Genomic DNA, 17,233 nt, shown 5'->3' on the forward strand with positions numbered 1-17,233 from the left:
TTACTTTTCTTCTTGCTTTTATTGTAGTAACTTTTGGAGACACAAATATTCTGTTTTCAATTTCATATTTGGAACATAACCATTTTTTAGTAGTATTGGATCAGGAGAAAAAAAGTGGGTTCCTTGCTGTCTGTTAGAAATCCTTTATAAGTTCACTGGTGGTGTCTGCATGATTACAGAGATAGGAATCTGGATATACTGTGTTAGTAGCTGGATCTTTTTTATTTTATTTATGTATTTTTCCCAGTTACTTGAGCAGTTTCTTAGTTGGTGTAAATTGGAATGCCCAGTGACCAATTAAACCACCTGAAGCTATAACCCATTTTTTATTTCAGTAATGCACATATATATATATGCTTCAAATATACACAATAGTCTGCTTTTTCTTTTTTTAATAAATGGAGGCAGAGGAAATGCATGCATTGCAAATAATGCACATGAAAAATTTTTCATTTAGCTACACATGTCTTTAAATTGTGCTTTTTTTTTTTTTTAAAGCAGATCTGAAAAGTGTTTCTTAAAATATAGTTGGTTTTTCCTCCAAGGTAGCTTAGATTTAGCATACAATATAGCAAGATGAGGGTTTAGCTTCCTCTGGCATGGGCAGAATAAATTTGAAAGCTGAAAGGTCTTCTCCCCTTTCTTTCCCATAACCTTTTCCATCATCGTTGAGAAAGGGGAGGAAAAATGAAGTTGAACGTGCAGACTGTTCATAAGGGCTATTTGTAACATTGGATTTCTGTAGGGACTAAGATTTCAAATGAAAACATGATAGCACGACACACAAAAATCAACTTATGGAAATTCTTTAAAAGAATAAAGTGATAACCGTCCATCAAGGAGCACTGTTAATGTTGAATGCAGTTCAGATCTGTCTTGTTGCATTAAGCTGAGGACTGTAGCAGAGAAGCCAGAGAAGCGGACACCTTTAGAAGATTGCTTGTTGTCTGCCATTAGTAGTACTCCTCCTCTGAACACGAGCTTCAGGTAGCAAAGTGGAGAACTCCCTATGCCTCAAATGCTCGAGTCATTGCCAGTTGAAATAAGTTTCTTGATTTTTAGTTAACTTCTCTAGTAACTTTGTATGGAGCTAGTGGGAAATTAAGTAACCTGTGAAACTGTAAGATGAAAGGCAAAGTGTTCTGTCTCCAAAAAATGATAGTCTCTCTTGTTCTCCATATCTTGTAAGAGAGCAGATGTTACTTCCAGGCACTCTTTCTTGAAATATGGTGACTTTATAGCTATTCATATGAATGGTTGTACTAAGCTGCACAGATTTCTGCTAGAATTGAGGCTGGTTGTGTATATATGTGTGTGTATGTGTGTGTGTATATGTATGTGTATATATATATATATATAAAATATATCTTTCTATATAAATATATACATAATTTTTTTTTTTTTTTTACTTTCACTGCCTACCTCTGTAACCTTATCCTTAAATGTGAGGTTAAAGAAGTACTGTGAACTTCCTGCCACTTCCAAAAATGCATTTTAAAATAATTTTATGTATTAGCCCTTGTTCTAAAGCCTCACCAGTCATATTTTCTCATTTCTCATATCCTAAAGCTCATTTCTCTTTGTTGCTCTGGCAAAGGCTCTTGAATATCTAGGGGTATCGGGAGCATGCTGAAGAGTTTATTCTAGGAGGAGTAATGGGACAAGATTTGGCTTCAACAGAACTGCCAGTGTTGTCTTTGAATACTGATCTTTATTATGTGTTGGGAGGAAGGGGTTGTCTTAAATTTTAAGTTCCCCTATGACAGTTTCATAGCATCAGAGAAATTCTGGTTGGAAGGGACATCTAGACCAACTTCCTGCTTGAAGGAGGACACTTGCTAGGGTCTTTTGGCTGGGAATTTGAGATTAGCAGGCTTTACTTTTTACAGCATGTGGTAAGTGACAGTGGCAGGGGGAAGATTTTGGTTTGTTTTAAACAGCAAATGAAGGCTTGCAGATCTTCTGGGTGGACTGTAAAGGACTGACAGTTAGGCCAGATGATTGTTTTTCATACTCCTTTTTTTTTAATATATGATGATAGAGATAGTGAGCTGTTCTGTTATTTGCTGGGATTTGCAAGTACAGCATATTTTACTTTAACTGTTTCATTATTGGACTTTATAGCTGGTCTATTGCTTAGACTTCTGCTATGTTGTTGCTGTAGGACACTCACCTTCAAGTCGTGGGAATGAACAGTGGATGGCAGTGGCCATCAGGCCCTGGCCGTAGCTAATGGAAACCTACTTGGGAAGTTAGCATGACATATGAAAGGTTCTTATCTCTGTTGAGGAGTAGGCTACTTCTATGAATTTAAGCAAATTAAATAAAGGCTGTAAGTGTCCTTTGACCCTTCTACTTTGCTCAGGGTGTATGTACAAGGGAATGTGCCTGTAGTTAATCAGTAGGGGGAAAAAAAGTGTAGCTATATCAGGAACAGTTCCAGTGAAATGTAGTGCAAGCTCAGAATAAAACAACAACCTGACTTGACCAAAAGTTTGGAATTACCCGGAAACAGAGAGAGAAGAATATTAGTCAGAAATCATACTTTCATTTCAAAGCATTCAAGTACATTTGAAAAAAAAATCTCCAAATAATACAGGTTTCTGTAAGAACTGAGTTGGTCAGGACTAATGATCAAACTTAATATTAAAAAATATATATATATATATTGTGTAGTAGGCGCACATAACATGCATATCTTGTTAATGTATGAGAACTCCTTACTTAAGCAGTTTTTAATATAATTGCTTCAGAAAGATAGAAGTCTTAATGAATGGAAAGTGGAGGCCTGATGAAGGTTTTTTTGTTTTTTTTTTCCCCACTGTTATTTTCCTCAATAATACATGTGCTACCATTTCCCACACAATTTACTTATACTGGGCAAGAGGGATTGGTCCACCGATATCTTCAACAGTTTCCTCAAACTGATTTGTCATGAAGACTTAGTCTTTTTCTTTAACCCTTACGTTAATGAATATTTACATGGCCACAGTCAATTTGCCAGCTGACAAGTAAAATCTAGCACTGAAATGCAAAAACCAAATAGCTGAGGGAGTTTTCTGTTGATGTGTACCAACGATTAAGTATTTTTGTATGAATTGAACAAAAAAAGCCGTACAGGAAACAAGTCCTAAGGTCGTAGGATTTTCTTTTGATGTATTCATCAACTCACTAGAACTCCGAGTGGTGGTATAAAAGTAAGTTTATTATTCCCCTTCAGCTCATTCTTCAAATACTTTGGATAATAATCGCTTGTCCGTAGGGGAAGCTGCTGCCTAAGCAACTCGTATGCTCAACACACGAGGGCTTATAGCCCTGTTTTTAAAATACAGTTCATTGGAAGTATGGCAGTGTTCCTTGTGTGCAGTGAAAGAAGAATGCTTTTTCTTAGTTACGCCAAAGTCGGTCTCAGTAAAAGCAGCAGTTTCATTACATCAGTTTCTTCTGATTTATCCTTGCTGCTTTCTGCTTTTGATTTATGAACTGGCACTAAATGGTAAAGCTCATCTGTACGTGATTTTGTGTGTTGTTCTAATGCCCCTTCTTATTTGTCTCTGTTACAGACACAGTCTGGTTGTGTCCCCCTTCCTTCTTTTTTTGTTGCTGTGCTGAAATATTTTGATGTCAGTAAACTTCTCGCTCTTCTTTGTACAGTTGGTAATGAGTGTTCCTGAGATGAATTTCCCAAAGCCTTAAGAGAGTGTTTTAAAGTGGGTTGGAGGAAGAAGATGGTAAAATTTCATCATAGGCCAAGAAGCTAGTACTAAAAATGCAATACTGTCTCAAAACTTGTACTACTTAATAGTTTGTTCTTACCTTCTGCTGTTTGTTGAGCAAGGTCTTCATTGATCCATCTTGAAGAATAGCTAGCCGAGTCTAAACTAGAAGTTTTTCAATAAAAAGGAGGTGAAGGAGAGGAGGGGAGGAAGAGAAAGGGACCAAGAGCACAGAAATTTCGGACCAGGACCTGAAAAACATGTTTACTGGAGCACCATAATTAAAATGTCTGACATCTTTTAACTCTGTTTTTTTTTTTCCCATTTAATTAAAAACAGCTTTCAAAGAATCTGGTACTTCAGTGGATCTTTGGTTGATTATAATAGTTTTTGATGGATAAGAAATAGCTATCCTTCCACTTGAGCAAGAACAAGTCACTGCATTAATTCCGATATCTTTTAGTGGAATGAGAGGCTTGCTGTTAGAAAGATGTCTATGATGAATGCCTCCAAATTAGGGGGAAATCTTATATCACTTAGTAATCTATTCCAGTGGCTAATTATCACTCTCATAAGAGAGTTTATTATTTCCAGACTGGGAGTGCATTTGCTTACCTTCCACTGGGTGTTGTAACACCGTTATCCACTAGGTTAAAGAGCCCGGTGCCGTACAGACAGGATCTGCATATAGAGATGACCCAGTCTCTTTTGAACTTGCTCTTGACCTTCAGTCAACCCATTTTGCCATGGGCTCATTGAGTGTCCGCTTAGTCTTAAAGTCCTCATGGAATTCATGCTTTATGCGGTCTGCCTGCCTCATGCCACTGCCACTCTGCTTGGTTCCTCGTGCGTGACGGTATGGTTGGCTGTACTAAAACGCATATTAGAACATATCAGAGGGTGCCTTGTTCGCGAAGACATCCGAATAAATGACAACTGACTGTTCACTGATTGAGTTTTCTTCCCAGTGTGCTCATCCAAGCGAGTCACTGTAGTAGCTGAATTATTGGATTCTGTTAGTTTACTGGTTGTGTTAACTTATTGAGCTAGTGTACCTTTAATGTGATTAAAGCAAAGTTGCTGAGCTGAAGGTGTCACTTTAATGATACTAAACAGGACATGCCAGCTTTGGTAGTAAATGAGTATATTAATTTTAGGAGACCACATTTTTCTTAAAAAGAACAATTTAAAATGTGGGTGAGATAGCAAATATAAGTGTCTTTAAGAAAGGTGTCTGTGAAATCTAAAATAATATAGCTTGTCTAAACATTCATATTGCAGTCACCCACAATTCAATCTCAAAGGCAGAAGTTTCATTAGCCTTTGCACAATAGGCAGTTTGAGTTGAAGTTTAGGCGCGACCAATTATTCTGGAATATGAGGTCCTTCCAGTACCAAAAAGTTTATTTTTTGGCCTTTGCTATGCTGGCTGACAAGCAGGGCAGGGAGGCAACGGAAGTGGCCAAAGGTGTCAGGAGCAAGTGGAGGCAAAGCAGTGCCATTTGTACTTTAGTAGTCCTTGGAAGACCACTTTTGTCTTGAGCCTTCAAGAGAAACTGAACTACTGGAGTTGCCGGCCTAAGCAAGCCATGTTGCTATCATCCTGCATGGGTTCTGCAATGCTTTTCCCTGCTCCCCCCTTTCAGTTTAGGAAGGAGTAGTAGTTGGTCATGCTTGCACTTAGATACAGCTTTTCCCTCCTCTTCTTCTTCAGCGGAGGAAGAAGTTTTGGGTTTAGGGGAGAGAGTATTTGTTTTTTCTCTCTGATGCTTTTTGCTCTTCAGTCATCCTGAGTTTTTATTCCTACTCCTGTTTTCTTTCTTCCTCTCACTGATGCATGGTGTTGTGCCTTTCTTACCCATCGCTTTTGGGCATGTCTTGCTGGATGCTAGAGGAGTTCTTCCTTGGGCTGTCCCCGCCGACTGATAGAGGAGGAGGTGCTCTCTGAAGGTCCATGCTACTTTATCAGCATTATTACGAGTTTCCCAGCTGCTTTGAAGTGGCATGCTGACTTGTCTGGACAGGCAGATGGAAGGAATGTGTCAGCCTGCCACAAGTAAGAGAATCGAGGTTAGTGACCGATCTTTGTTTCGCACTAAGTGTTTGTCTCCTCTCACTTGCAGGGTCTGTTCCTGCAAGTCTGGTGTTCATGCTGCTATGGCTCCTGGGAGTGCCTAAAGGAAACAAATGCATTATTTTGCTCTCCATTTCAGTTTGTTTTGATATTCTGCTCTTACAAGAAGTTCTGCTCTTGAGAGAGAGCAAGCGAGAGCATGCACGTGCACGCGTGTGTGCTGGTTTGCCAGAGCATTCATGTTTTTTTTTTTTTTTTTTTGTCATAATTTCAAGTGTACGCTACATTTCTGATCTGCCTTTTTTCAAAACGGGTTTGTGGATTTGCTAGAGATCCATTGCTGATGCAGTCTGCTGAGCTTCAGCCTTAAGTGCATTGGATTTATGCCAAAATATTGCTTGGAAAAAGATTGCTACAGAGCATTCCCTCGACATCCTCCCCCAAATAATTCAGAGCTGGGAATAAAACCACATATAGGAGTGTGGGGGGTGATACACTCAAACCTTGCTCATGCCCTTGGTTTTTTGATTTGTTTTGTTTTGAAAATATGGACACCTTCTTAGTTATCACTAAAAACCAAAGGGAAAGCATTAAATAGATATTTCCAGAATTGCTTGTGAAACTTTCAGTTGATCTAGCCCTGTTGGAATTACACTGAGAGTCCAAACAGTACTGTTTTTCTAAGCTTAAAATCTTTTGCTGTTATTTTTCTTTCACCATATACATGGACAGATAATTTGGCATCAACATAATTGTTTCCGATTGAGAGAATCTGGATTGACTCCCTTTTGTCTGTAGGACTGGTGATCAGTAAGTTAAAGCAGTTTGGTTTTATGCAAAACACTTTAATCCTAATTTCGGCTTCTTTGTGTTTGCTCCTTAAATTATCTTGACCAGGGTGATGTAAGGATAAAAGGTTTTTGTTTGTTTCTTTTGCTGGACAGGGAAGTGACTGTTGAGACTTTGCAAGTTTAAAAATTGGTATGTTCGTGTTCCTGTCTGTGTTCTTTTAAGGCCAAATACAGTAAACTTTGGGATTTCCTAGAGTATATGACTGCTAAAGCAGTCAACAGCCTTTTAATGGTTTAAAAAAGAAAAACAATTATTTTCTATTGCTTTTTTGCTTTAACTTTTTTGGCCTCTTACTAAACTAAGCTTTAGGGATATAAAGCAGAAGTAATCAGATTTGAATGTGCGCATTTGAGCTTCCACTGGTTTAAGTAAATAGGTTTTCAAGAACTGTGTGTCCATGAGGCTGTCTCCTATAATGTGTATCTCCTTCCCATCTTCTCGATATATCTCCTTTTGCTTCTCTGCATCCCAACACATAACTTGCCTACTCGATCTGTCATTTTTCCAGACTGCTAATCATTGTTTTGCCTTTTTTTTCCTCCCTGATTGTTTCCTTTCTCTCTTCCCCCTTTGCAGAAAGGGATAATTTTAATTTACTTAGGAAGGTACTTGGGGCACAGAACGTTTTTCAATTATATTTGGAAAGTGTTATGACAAATTACCTGCCTGTTTTGTTTTTTTTGTTTGTTTGTTTTTTAAAAGCCTGATGGCTTAGGAAAGGTTTTTGTAGTGAATGTAAATTAGTTTTTTGTCTGATTCTTAATTTAAAAAAACCAAAACCCTTCAGATTTCAAGTATTGAGTAACTGCTAGTGGATGATTTGATTTACTGCGACTACCAAGTAGTAGCTCAGCAGCTGAGCCACACAGAGGGCTGGGTTCATCTCTCCTAACTTTGGATACCTAACTGTCCAAATTCAAGACAGATGTTTAGATGCCCCTATAGCCTTGGAAAGAAATAGCTGTCTTTATCACGGACCTGATTCCAGTTATCTTAGATGCTGGCTTCAAGATAATACTTTCAGAGAACTCTTTAACCTGAATTCATCAGCTGTAGAGCAATCCTAGATACCCCAAAAGTGAGTTGTTTAAGCTAATTATGTTTTAGATGTGTGCCCTTACGAAGTCGTATGTTTTTATGTAAACCATTTTCCTGTGGGTTAGGAAGTGGGTAGTACGTTTGGTAGCTTAGCTGTGAGCTTTCTGTCTTCTTTAGTTTTTAGCATTTAGGTACCTATCTTACAAGGAACATTCAAGACCTGGCACTGTTCCTAAATTTGTCGTCCTGAGGCACTTTGTGGATTTTCTTTTCCTTTTTCCCCCCCCCACCTTCTCCTTCCTTAGCTCCTCCCCCCCCCCAAAGGGGAACTGCCAGATTTCCTTGTCTTCTCCACCAACGTATCACACTATTGATAGCAGCAGTGTCTTAAAATTGGGCTAGAGTTGCTTTACTCTTTCAACTGACAACATGGCTCGCTGGACCTCCTGCCTGCTGTCGAGCGCTGAAAGTGAGAAGCGCTCCCCATGTTTGCCAGAGAGCCTAGAGGAGAGGGAGGGGACTGCTGATGGATGAAGCTGGTGAGGGGCATTCAGCGCAGAGTGGGTCGTTAATCCAAATTCGGAGTTGTCCCAGAAGCATTTAAGAAAGATAAGTGGCTTATTTAATTCAGAGCTGAGGCATTAAGGATAAGCTATGCTCCTTTGTAGCATGTCACAAAAAGGGGCTTTAAGGATTGGATTGTTGCTGTCTGCAGCAATCCCTAATATGAAAAAAGGTTCAGTTTTACGTGAGCTATTCCCTTTTGCCATGATTGCGAGTGAAATGCCAGTGCAACAAGGCTGCTGCTTCTGAAACAGTAATTGGTCAAGACAGTCTGCCACAGTGTGGTGGCAGCAAGTGGCTGGCATGGCAGAGAGGTGGCAGGCTTTTTGCTACTAAATCCACGGCATGCAATTAGGAGGTGCTTCAGGAGGGAAGAGGATTCAAAGGCGGCTACCAGTTCTTGGTGAAATAATTTGGATATGCATGCTTGGCTTGAAACTGCAAGGTATTGGGTTAGAGGAGGAGCTACTGAACCACCCCTTGTGGATGACAGTCCCAATCTTTTCCAGTTCCTGTGCTGTGGTTTGAGGCCAGGTGTACAAGTACAAGAACATTGTGGAGAGCTCCCATGACCGGGAATGAGCCCTTTTTGTTATAAGTAGTGCAGCGAGCAATTACTGAGAGTAGGGTGGAGGGAGAGGGAAGAAAGCGTTTCTCCGAGGACTAGTTGAAGCAAAATAAGGGCAGATCAGCCAAACATATTTTCATAATACGCCACTGTGATTCACCTCGAGCAGACACTTTTAAGTCGACACATATTTTGGAACAGCTGGTAATGAAAGATGTACAGTCATTGCTTTGTGGTTTGACAGCCTTGAATTTAAAGAGGCCGTAGCTTAGCTTCCATTTATGCTTACTCAGTAATCAAGTTGAAGGAGTGGGAAAATGGAGTTGGTTTGGCTGGGAACTGGGTGTCCTCTATAGTCAACGTGGTCTTTGTGCTGCGGGTATTATATATTCTGTCTGCTTACTCAGAAGCTGACAGTCTGGAGAGGCTTGTGGGGAATATAGTTTTTTTTTCCTCTCTTTCTTCTTAAATTCATCTGTGCTTCTACTGGAATACAAATCCTGGTATTTCTGCTCCTCTTCAGGGAGAGCTGCTGATTGCTAAGATTGCTACTGGTTGCAGTCCTTGCTGAGCATGTGGTGCTGTTGGAAGTTGCAAGGAGGAGCAAATCAGCAAAGGATCGTGTTTTCTTTGCACAATCAATGTGTTTTGCAATATTCTGGACACTCGCTACAAAATAACGGCAGGGCACACAATGACCAAGGTGGCCAACTAGATGTCGTTGTCGTGGGTTTTTCTTTTTCTGGAGTGCCATGGGGTCTCTGAGTTTTGTCTGGATGGCTTCCAGAGTTTGGCAGCAGTGACATCTGCTTTCACGACCAAAGAAATTCAAGAATATTGCTGCATCATGTCTTTGCTGACTCTGCAATGCAGCAGCAGTGGGCTGCGAGCCCAAATCACAGTGGGAAGACAAAGCTTCTGACCCAGAGGTAAGAAGAACCAAATGGACCAGACTTACAGCAGAAAAGAGCTAATCACAGAGAAATGCAGGTTTCAGATGAGCAGATAAAAGTTTTGTTCTTTTGGTCCAAGCCCTTAATGAGAGGACTATAATTAGGCTAGAATTATCTTTATTGATTCAGTGCTGGCAAGCTGAAAGTCAACTGCCTTTTAATCAGCATGCTGTATATTCGCGGTCTTTCACGCTCGAGTCGAACCTCCCTTTCACTCTTTGTGCAATGCCACAACATACAGCTCTGTACAATACAAAACCATTCAGGAAAACCTCTTTCCTGCTCACTCTTCATTGATGTGTGATTCCTGTTACACTGATTTACCTTCATTTCTCTCACACGAATATTTTGCCAGCTCTGCTGTAAGTATCTGCAAAATATCCAATTATAAAATTACAATTGTGCTAGGGTTTGGGTGTTTTGGTAGTTTATGGTTCCAGTCAAAATTCCTTGATAGCCACAGAATTCACTATCTTCTGCCTCAACAGGAGAAGTAATTTTTCTTGCAACTTGGCTGCAGATGCAGCTTTCTGCAACGTTAACATGGCTTCCAAGAGCAGGGCTGCAAAAGGCAGGTAGAAAGTTCTTGTGGCTTGGCACTGGCATTAGGATGTGCTTCTTCCTAGGGGTAAGAAGGTGTTTTTAGTAAGGGTTAACGTTTTGGATTAGAATTTAACGTCCATAGGTTGCAGTAAGCTGCAAGGTAATGTCTGAAACTACAGAGGGCCCTGCCTTTATTAGGATTTAACATGTGATAATCCGTGCATTAGCTGCTGTGTACTGAAAGGACTTTTTTTTTGTTGCTTATTTGTTTTCCTAATGAGGAGAAGGGCGGACATTGTATAACTTCTCAGGCAGCAGAGATTATGCAACTGATCCTGTTATTGTGGAGCCGAGGTCCTTCGTAGTCCCTGGGCACCAGCTGCTTGTGTTCGGGTTGCTGCCTTTTTTTTTTCCTTCTTTTTTCTCTTTCTTTTTTTCTCTTGCGAAGAAATTCTTTTCTTTCCTGTGTTGTTTCCTTCCCTCTCCAATGTCAGAGAGACAGTTTGGCTCATGTGAATTTAATCCTCAATTCAGTATACTGCCAGACAAAACTGTTCTTTTGTATCATGCAAAGAATAAAATAGAAAGATAAATTAATATTTTCATGACATCCACAATTGCTCGATACTTTGTAGGTATATAAGAAAAGGCATTTGCCTGGATCTAAATGAAATGTAATTGGAAATGGTCTTTGCCTAAGCTCAGAAGCCAAACTCAGCTAAGCTCAGAATTTATGAATTCATGTTTTTATGATATTAGAATAAAGTAAATAGCTGGGTTTTTTTTTTCTTCCTGCAGAGGGTTGGCCTGAGAGAGATTTTAAGTCCCTTTCCCCCCTCCTCAGTTGGAATCACCAAATTAAAATACACTACGCTTGTGTATAAGATAAAATAATTGTAAATCTCATGTTCTTATGGCCAAGTGATTGAACTACAGTGTAATAAAGGCAGTCAAAGTATTGTAAAAATACTGTAAATATTAGCATATTCACACTTGATTTTTCAGTTTTATGCCATGCTATTTCCATTTCAGGTTATGTGGCTTCCTGTGAGCTTTTTACGTGAATACAGATGGGCCCTTTTGGTCTGCGATAAGCATTCTGCAATCTGCCTGTACAGTACTGGAAGATAGGACAAGAGGCCCTTTTAACACTGTAATGTTGTTCTTTGCTTGCAGATGAGTTCGGTATACCATATGCAGCCCAACAGATTAAAAATAGTAGTTGGCCTGATACCACATTATTTGTTGTATTTCTAATATTTCCACATAAAAATATGATTTGTATTAGTTGTAAATAGGCTATACTGCGTAGTGTCCTCTATCAGGAAATAATTCAGGGATAAGGGTTTAAAGCTAGTATCATGGAATTTGTAAGTCTTATGTCAAACAAGTTGTAGGGAACACAGGCGTTTTCTTGCTGACAAGAAAATCTTGTGGATAAGGTATTTGGGTAGATGGCAACTTGTCTTAGGATATGTAAAAATGCTGTCATTTTTCAAGAAACTATGGGCCTTTTGGCCTGAGCCTTTTTGGGATGCCCCCCCCCCGCCCCTTCAGAGAAAGTGGCTGTGCCTCACTATATGCTTTAGAGATGCTATGCATGCAAAAGACTTTCTCCTCCTCTTTTAGACCTGGAAGACTGGGTACATAATCTATATACACTTCACTGCTGTCTTGTACTACTAACGCCCAAATTTCTCATGGCAAGAACATTCCTTTCTGGTTTCTGTACTGGGTGGCTCATGTATAGCCTCCCTCATCTCAGTTTGTTCTGTCCGTTTTTGATGGCCATCTCAATCAGTGAATTGGCATCTACACTTGCGCTCCTCACACTACAAATGCGGTTGTATTTCATCCAACCTCCTGATATTAGGAAAAGCAAAGGAAATAATTGATGAGGAGGGAAGGATTGCAAAGGTTTTCTGAAAAAACAACTAGACATTGTTTTCCTTAACATCTGTTTCTTCTTCATGGCTAACTCTGCCTCCATGGTGGGGGGATGCCCGGGTCTAATGTGGAGTTCCCAAAAGTAATGCTTATGTTAGGCCCATAATTTCATTGAAAATTTCAAATTCACTCTTTAAATCTTTGAGGTCCAGGTGTTCTGTAGTCCTAATTCCAGAGTTGTTCTCAGTGACCTCAAAATTTCGTAAAGCTAAATTTCTATGGCTTTGGGGATTTCTTCTTCCTGTAGGTCAAGGGAGGAACTGTAGGAAGTGTCATCTTTGGCTATGAAAACGGGCTTTTGTTTATCACAGTAGCAGAAGGAATTTGGAAAAGGAGTCTGTAACTTATAGCCAGGATAGATCAGAGAAGACTTGCTGCAGAACATTTTGTATGGAAAATGTCGTGTTTTGATGCTGTACAAAGCATGTTTGTGGCAGTTTTCTTTATGCATTATTGCCAGGTACCATAATAAACACCTGAAGGAGAGTGAACTAGAAGTCAGTACAGGTATTTTAATTTGGACTTGAGAAGGATAACAGATGTTTGTTTAAATAAAAATCTGTTACTTCAGGAATTAGCCCAAGAACTTAATTGAATTCCAAAATAATAGTTATTCTGTAAAAACTTAAAGTTGAATGATTCATAAGGAATCTGTCTTTCTCATCTCCTGCAGGAAAAAGAAGATTATTTGAATCAGTGTGTTCCTGGAGCGTTTATTGTTTGCCTTCGCATCTCTGCTTTGTGCATGTGATTCTTGAAATTTGCTCACAAAGCATTAAGGGACAGGATCCTCTAGAAGGATTTAACAGCTTTTTAGCAGTTTTGATGCATGCAGCTAAGCATGCATAATTACAGGAGCATGGAGGTGGCATATTTCCGGAAGTCCACTACGGATCAGTAACTTACAGGCTCTTTTCCTATTACTGAGTTTCAAAATAGTCAGCAGTTGAGCCATAAATCTTAGGACTTGAGCAATTTAGGAGGAAGTTGTTTCTTGGCTACTTCAGAGAATGTTCTATTTTTTTTTCCCCCCTCTCTCTTTAAATCTGGTGATTTCTTTTCTAAAGTGCAGTTGTCTAAATCTCCCCTTTACTTTTTGACTATTAGCTTCATCAATTTCTTGAAAAAAAATTTTGGTAGTAAACTCTGTTTTGAAAATAAATTGAAACCGACTGTAGCTAGCCAAAGAAACTGGGAGAGGGGAAACGGAGCTGACGTCAGAACTGTTGTCGTAAGACGCTTCAGAATGGGAGACTGTCAGAATTATCCCTATGCACTGGCTGTGCACTGTTGAATTTTATTATTGGAGATATTTTCTGTTGAAGGCAGTGGAAAATGGTAATTTTGCATGTACTTCTAATGAGTGACAAGCAGCTAAGGGTTAATACCATTCTATAGTGGTATTCAGAACACACTGGAAATCAGCAAGCAGCTTATTCCAAGTTTGATAATGTTCTTTAAGAATTTATTGATCAGTTTGTAATTTCTCCGCTATTACCTAATACATAACTAGCTTTACTAAGGACATATCAATGAAGTTCTTCGTAGAAGGGAGTGCACTAATGTGCCCATTGTACTTTCACTCTTGTAAGAGTAAATTCCATTTGTATTTGCCAGGTAAGGAGAGATGTGAGAAGAATTTTAATCAAAATGGTAGTTGATCACACTGTTGAAGGGCTGTTTACATTTCAAATTTTGATCAGAAATAAAATCAAGGTGTTTTTGCCAAGATGGCAAAATATTATCGCTTAAATTAACCTCTTTAAAGAAACCGGTATAAACTCAAGAGCTTCCGACAAGCTTGGACTGCAATACAAAATTCTGTGGTGTTTGGAAGTTGAAAAACATACAGGTCTAATACCTTGGTAAAGCTTTCCAAAAGATCTGAAGGTGGAGTGCCTATAAACTAAGAAGGTGGTGACATAAATAAGCTTAATAACTTCTCTTGTATAGTGTTCCCTGATTCCGTAATGGCTTTCTTGAGCTCTGTTTAAATAAATCCCAGTTTGTACATGTAATTATTCTGGTATCCGGCACTTCCTGTAGCATTCAGCAGTGCTCATGGTTTCTTCCTAGGGAGCCTAAGGACTTCTGATTGGGTTGTGAAAAGCCTAATTCCTTGAAAATAACATCACCCAAACTTGATTTTGTTTCACCTACAATTAATGACATGGGCAGCAAGCCAAATGTGAGGTTTCTTTTATAGAATTTGTGGGAATCTGCAGTCATCAAATCATGATTAGCTAGTGTCTGAAATGGTGTTAATAACTGCCGATCAAGCCAGAAACACAGCTCTCATTCTGCTGGAGTTATTGTAGGGACTGTTTTGTTTCAAAAATAAATGAGAAAAAAAAAAAGAAAGTTTGAATAGTGTTAACACTGTTTGTTTCTACCTGGCCAATTTTAAACTTTCTTTTTACTTCACCTTGACATTTATTTCCAGGCAGTAGAATGGTTATAAAATTTTAAGGTATTAGGATTTTTTTTTTTTTTTTTCAGTTATGGATTGTTTTTTTTCTTGTGCTTTAGTCTTGGCACAAGCCGTTTTAGTCAGGATCGTGGACTTTGCAATTTTCTGTGTGATATTTCTAGTGCGGAATTTTTGAGCATATTTACCTTTGCAGTAGGAAAAATAATTGTGACTGACGTGGGTTCCATTTATTGGAAGAGTTGCTATAGGACTTTTTTTTTTGATTTGGTAAATACTTCAGAGAGAAAGTATAGACAGAAAATGTGGAACAAGAAAGTTGAGGGCTCACAGACAAAGGAAGAAGAGATTCTGCAAAATACATGCAGAGGAAGTTGAGTAAGATTATGTTAAGGGGAAGGAAGGATGAAGCTGTATCATCAAGTAGCTGCTATATTCCACTTCTGAAGATTTGGCTCCTCTCCCTCCATCAGAAAAAACAACAACAACCACCCCCCCCCCCAAACCAAAAAACCTACATCCTTCCTTCCCCCCGCTTCCCTCCCCCCCCCCCCCAAAAAAAAAACCAAACCCAAAACCCACAAACCCACAAGCAAAAATCCAGTCCAGGACTTCAAATTCACGCATATACAAACTCAATAACCACAAATTTGCTAGAAGTGTTTACTAATTAAGATATGATTCTCTTCCTGAGTAAGAGGGAGAACTGAATAATTGTGGAAACGGAGTTAAAGTAATGATCTGTTGGTAACTTTCTTTTAACACGTCTCTATTTGATTAACCCTATGGACCATTTAAATAGCAATGTTGCTTGATGACTGAAGAGATGTAGCAATTTCATGCTGGAAACTGACATTTCATTAACTTAAATCTTTCAATGTTGTTAATAATGTTTTTTCCTGCATCAAAAATCACATAGTTGCAATGGTTTGGATCCGAAACTTACTTCCCACTGCCTCTTTTTATAGAGCTTGTGTTTTGAAATGAAAAATTTAATTCACCCATGTTTTGTTGTGTGATATATGTCTGAAATCTTCCTTTGTATGGAATACACACTGTGATGGAAATAAAACACTGAGAAGTAAATCCAATATCTGAGTCCTTTTGCTTTGCACTTCTTAAGATTGCTAGGCAATACATCAAGTTACACTGTGAAGTGGAGGATAAAAATGGATATTATTCACTGGTCTGTATCTGATCCAAGTTAATGATCAGAAATATGTTTTATGCGGTATCTTTGGCCTGAGATCTCTCTCATATCTAACATCTCAGAAGAAAGGAAAGGAAAAAGCAATGAATGGATTGGGAAATGGAGGAATTGTCTATGGAGACACCAAGGAAAGCTGGTTTGAATTTTGAATGCAAACTGAACAGCATGAGATCTACTATGTGGAGACACTTTTACAGAGGCACACAATTACAACTTTAGTTATGGTGTCTTAACAAATTAAAGCCCATCAACTGAGCTTTCTTTTAGGCTATCCCAATTGCACAGTTAAGTCTTTTTGAGAAATTGAGACTATCATGTTGAAAGAATTGACTACCAGTTTCTGAAGGAGGAGAAAGAAGCACATGATCAGAATTTTTGTCAGTAGGTAACTTTGAGTGGCTCCATTTGGACACTTCTTTTATTTCTTTTTAGGACTTGATCTGTAGTACTTTAGTTTTCTTTTGTTTCAGGGAAAAAGAAGAATAAATTAGCTCAGTATATTAAGTGCCAGCGATGTGGAGCTTGGGTAAATCTCACCCTCCCAAAGGGGTGTGGAAGCTATTTGTCTCTTGTTCAATTTTGAGGTTGCTAAATGAAAAGATGACTTTTTCTTTTGGAAGTTCCTCTGTGATTTCCCACTGTAGACTGAAACAGTTATTACGATATGGGATATTTAATAGCCTTTTAGTTTTGTTGGTGGTTGTTGGGATTTTTTTTTCTTTTCTTCTTAAAAGCTCCTGTTAAGCCAGTCAAGACAGGAAAAGTTAGGCTCAGAACGAGGTCTTTGACAGCTGCCAAGAGGCAGCACCTGAAGCTGTGAGGACTTTGCAAATGGTCTGCAGAACCAGCTCTTTTGTGGAGCCTAATCCCCAAGAGCAAAGTAAATAAACTTTGACAATATTCAGAAAGTCTCTCTCCTATCAGGCTGGTGGTAGTGGCTCACTGGACTCATTTGCTTCCAGGTAACTGCTGGAATAAAGCCTAATCTCAGTTATCATCGGAAGGTGGTAATCTATGCAGTAAGAAAAGCTCTGTTTATGCAAACTGTTATCTTACCATACCTTTTCTAAAATGCCTTGTTACTTCAGTTAAAGTAGAAATCACCTGGATTTGTGAGAGCTGAGTATATACTAGCTCTGCAAACTCATGGAGTACAAGCAACCAGTTACAGGTTTGAGTTCAGGCAGCCAGGTAAATAATACTGGTTTGAGAGATGAAGATCTGAATTCTGCAGCACACTCTTGAGAGGGGCAGGTCCGCAAATTGGGGTGAGACGGCTAGCCCCACAACAGCGACAGGAACGCTTTATAGTTGTATGTGCATTTTTGAAACAGAGCTGA

At 39.1% G+C, this 17,233-nt stretch overlaps 1 protein-coding gene across 3 annotated transcripts in view; it reads left to right on the forward strand.

Moving 5' to 3' along the window:
* Positions 1 to 17,233, forward strand: part of WDFY3 (WD repeat and FYVE domain containing 3) — a 197,966-nt gene that overhangs the window by 9,127 nt on the left and 171,606 nt on the right. Inside the window, exon 1 of one of the 3 annotated variants that reach the window (XM_067297392.1) lies at positions 9,707 to 9,741. The exons of the other annotated variants lie outside the window; for them this stretch is intronic. The gene's annotated coding sequence lies outside the window, so the exon portion shown is untranslated. Of the gene's footprint in view, positions 1 to 9,706; positions 9,742 to 17,233 lie in introns of those variants that run through there. 3 annotated transcript variants of the gene reach the window in all.

The sequence above is a fragment of the Apteryx mantelli genome, chromosome 5 (genome assembly GCF_036417845.1).
Source record: "Apteryx mantelli isolate bAptMan1 chromosome 5, bAptMan1.hap1, whole genome shotgun sequence".
NCBI lineage: Eukaryota > Metazoa > Chordata > Aves > Apterygiformes > Apterygidae > Apteryx > Apteryx mantelli.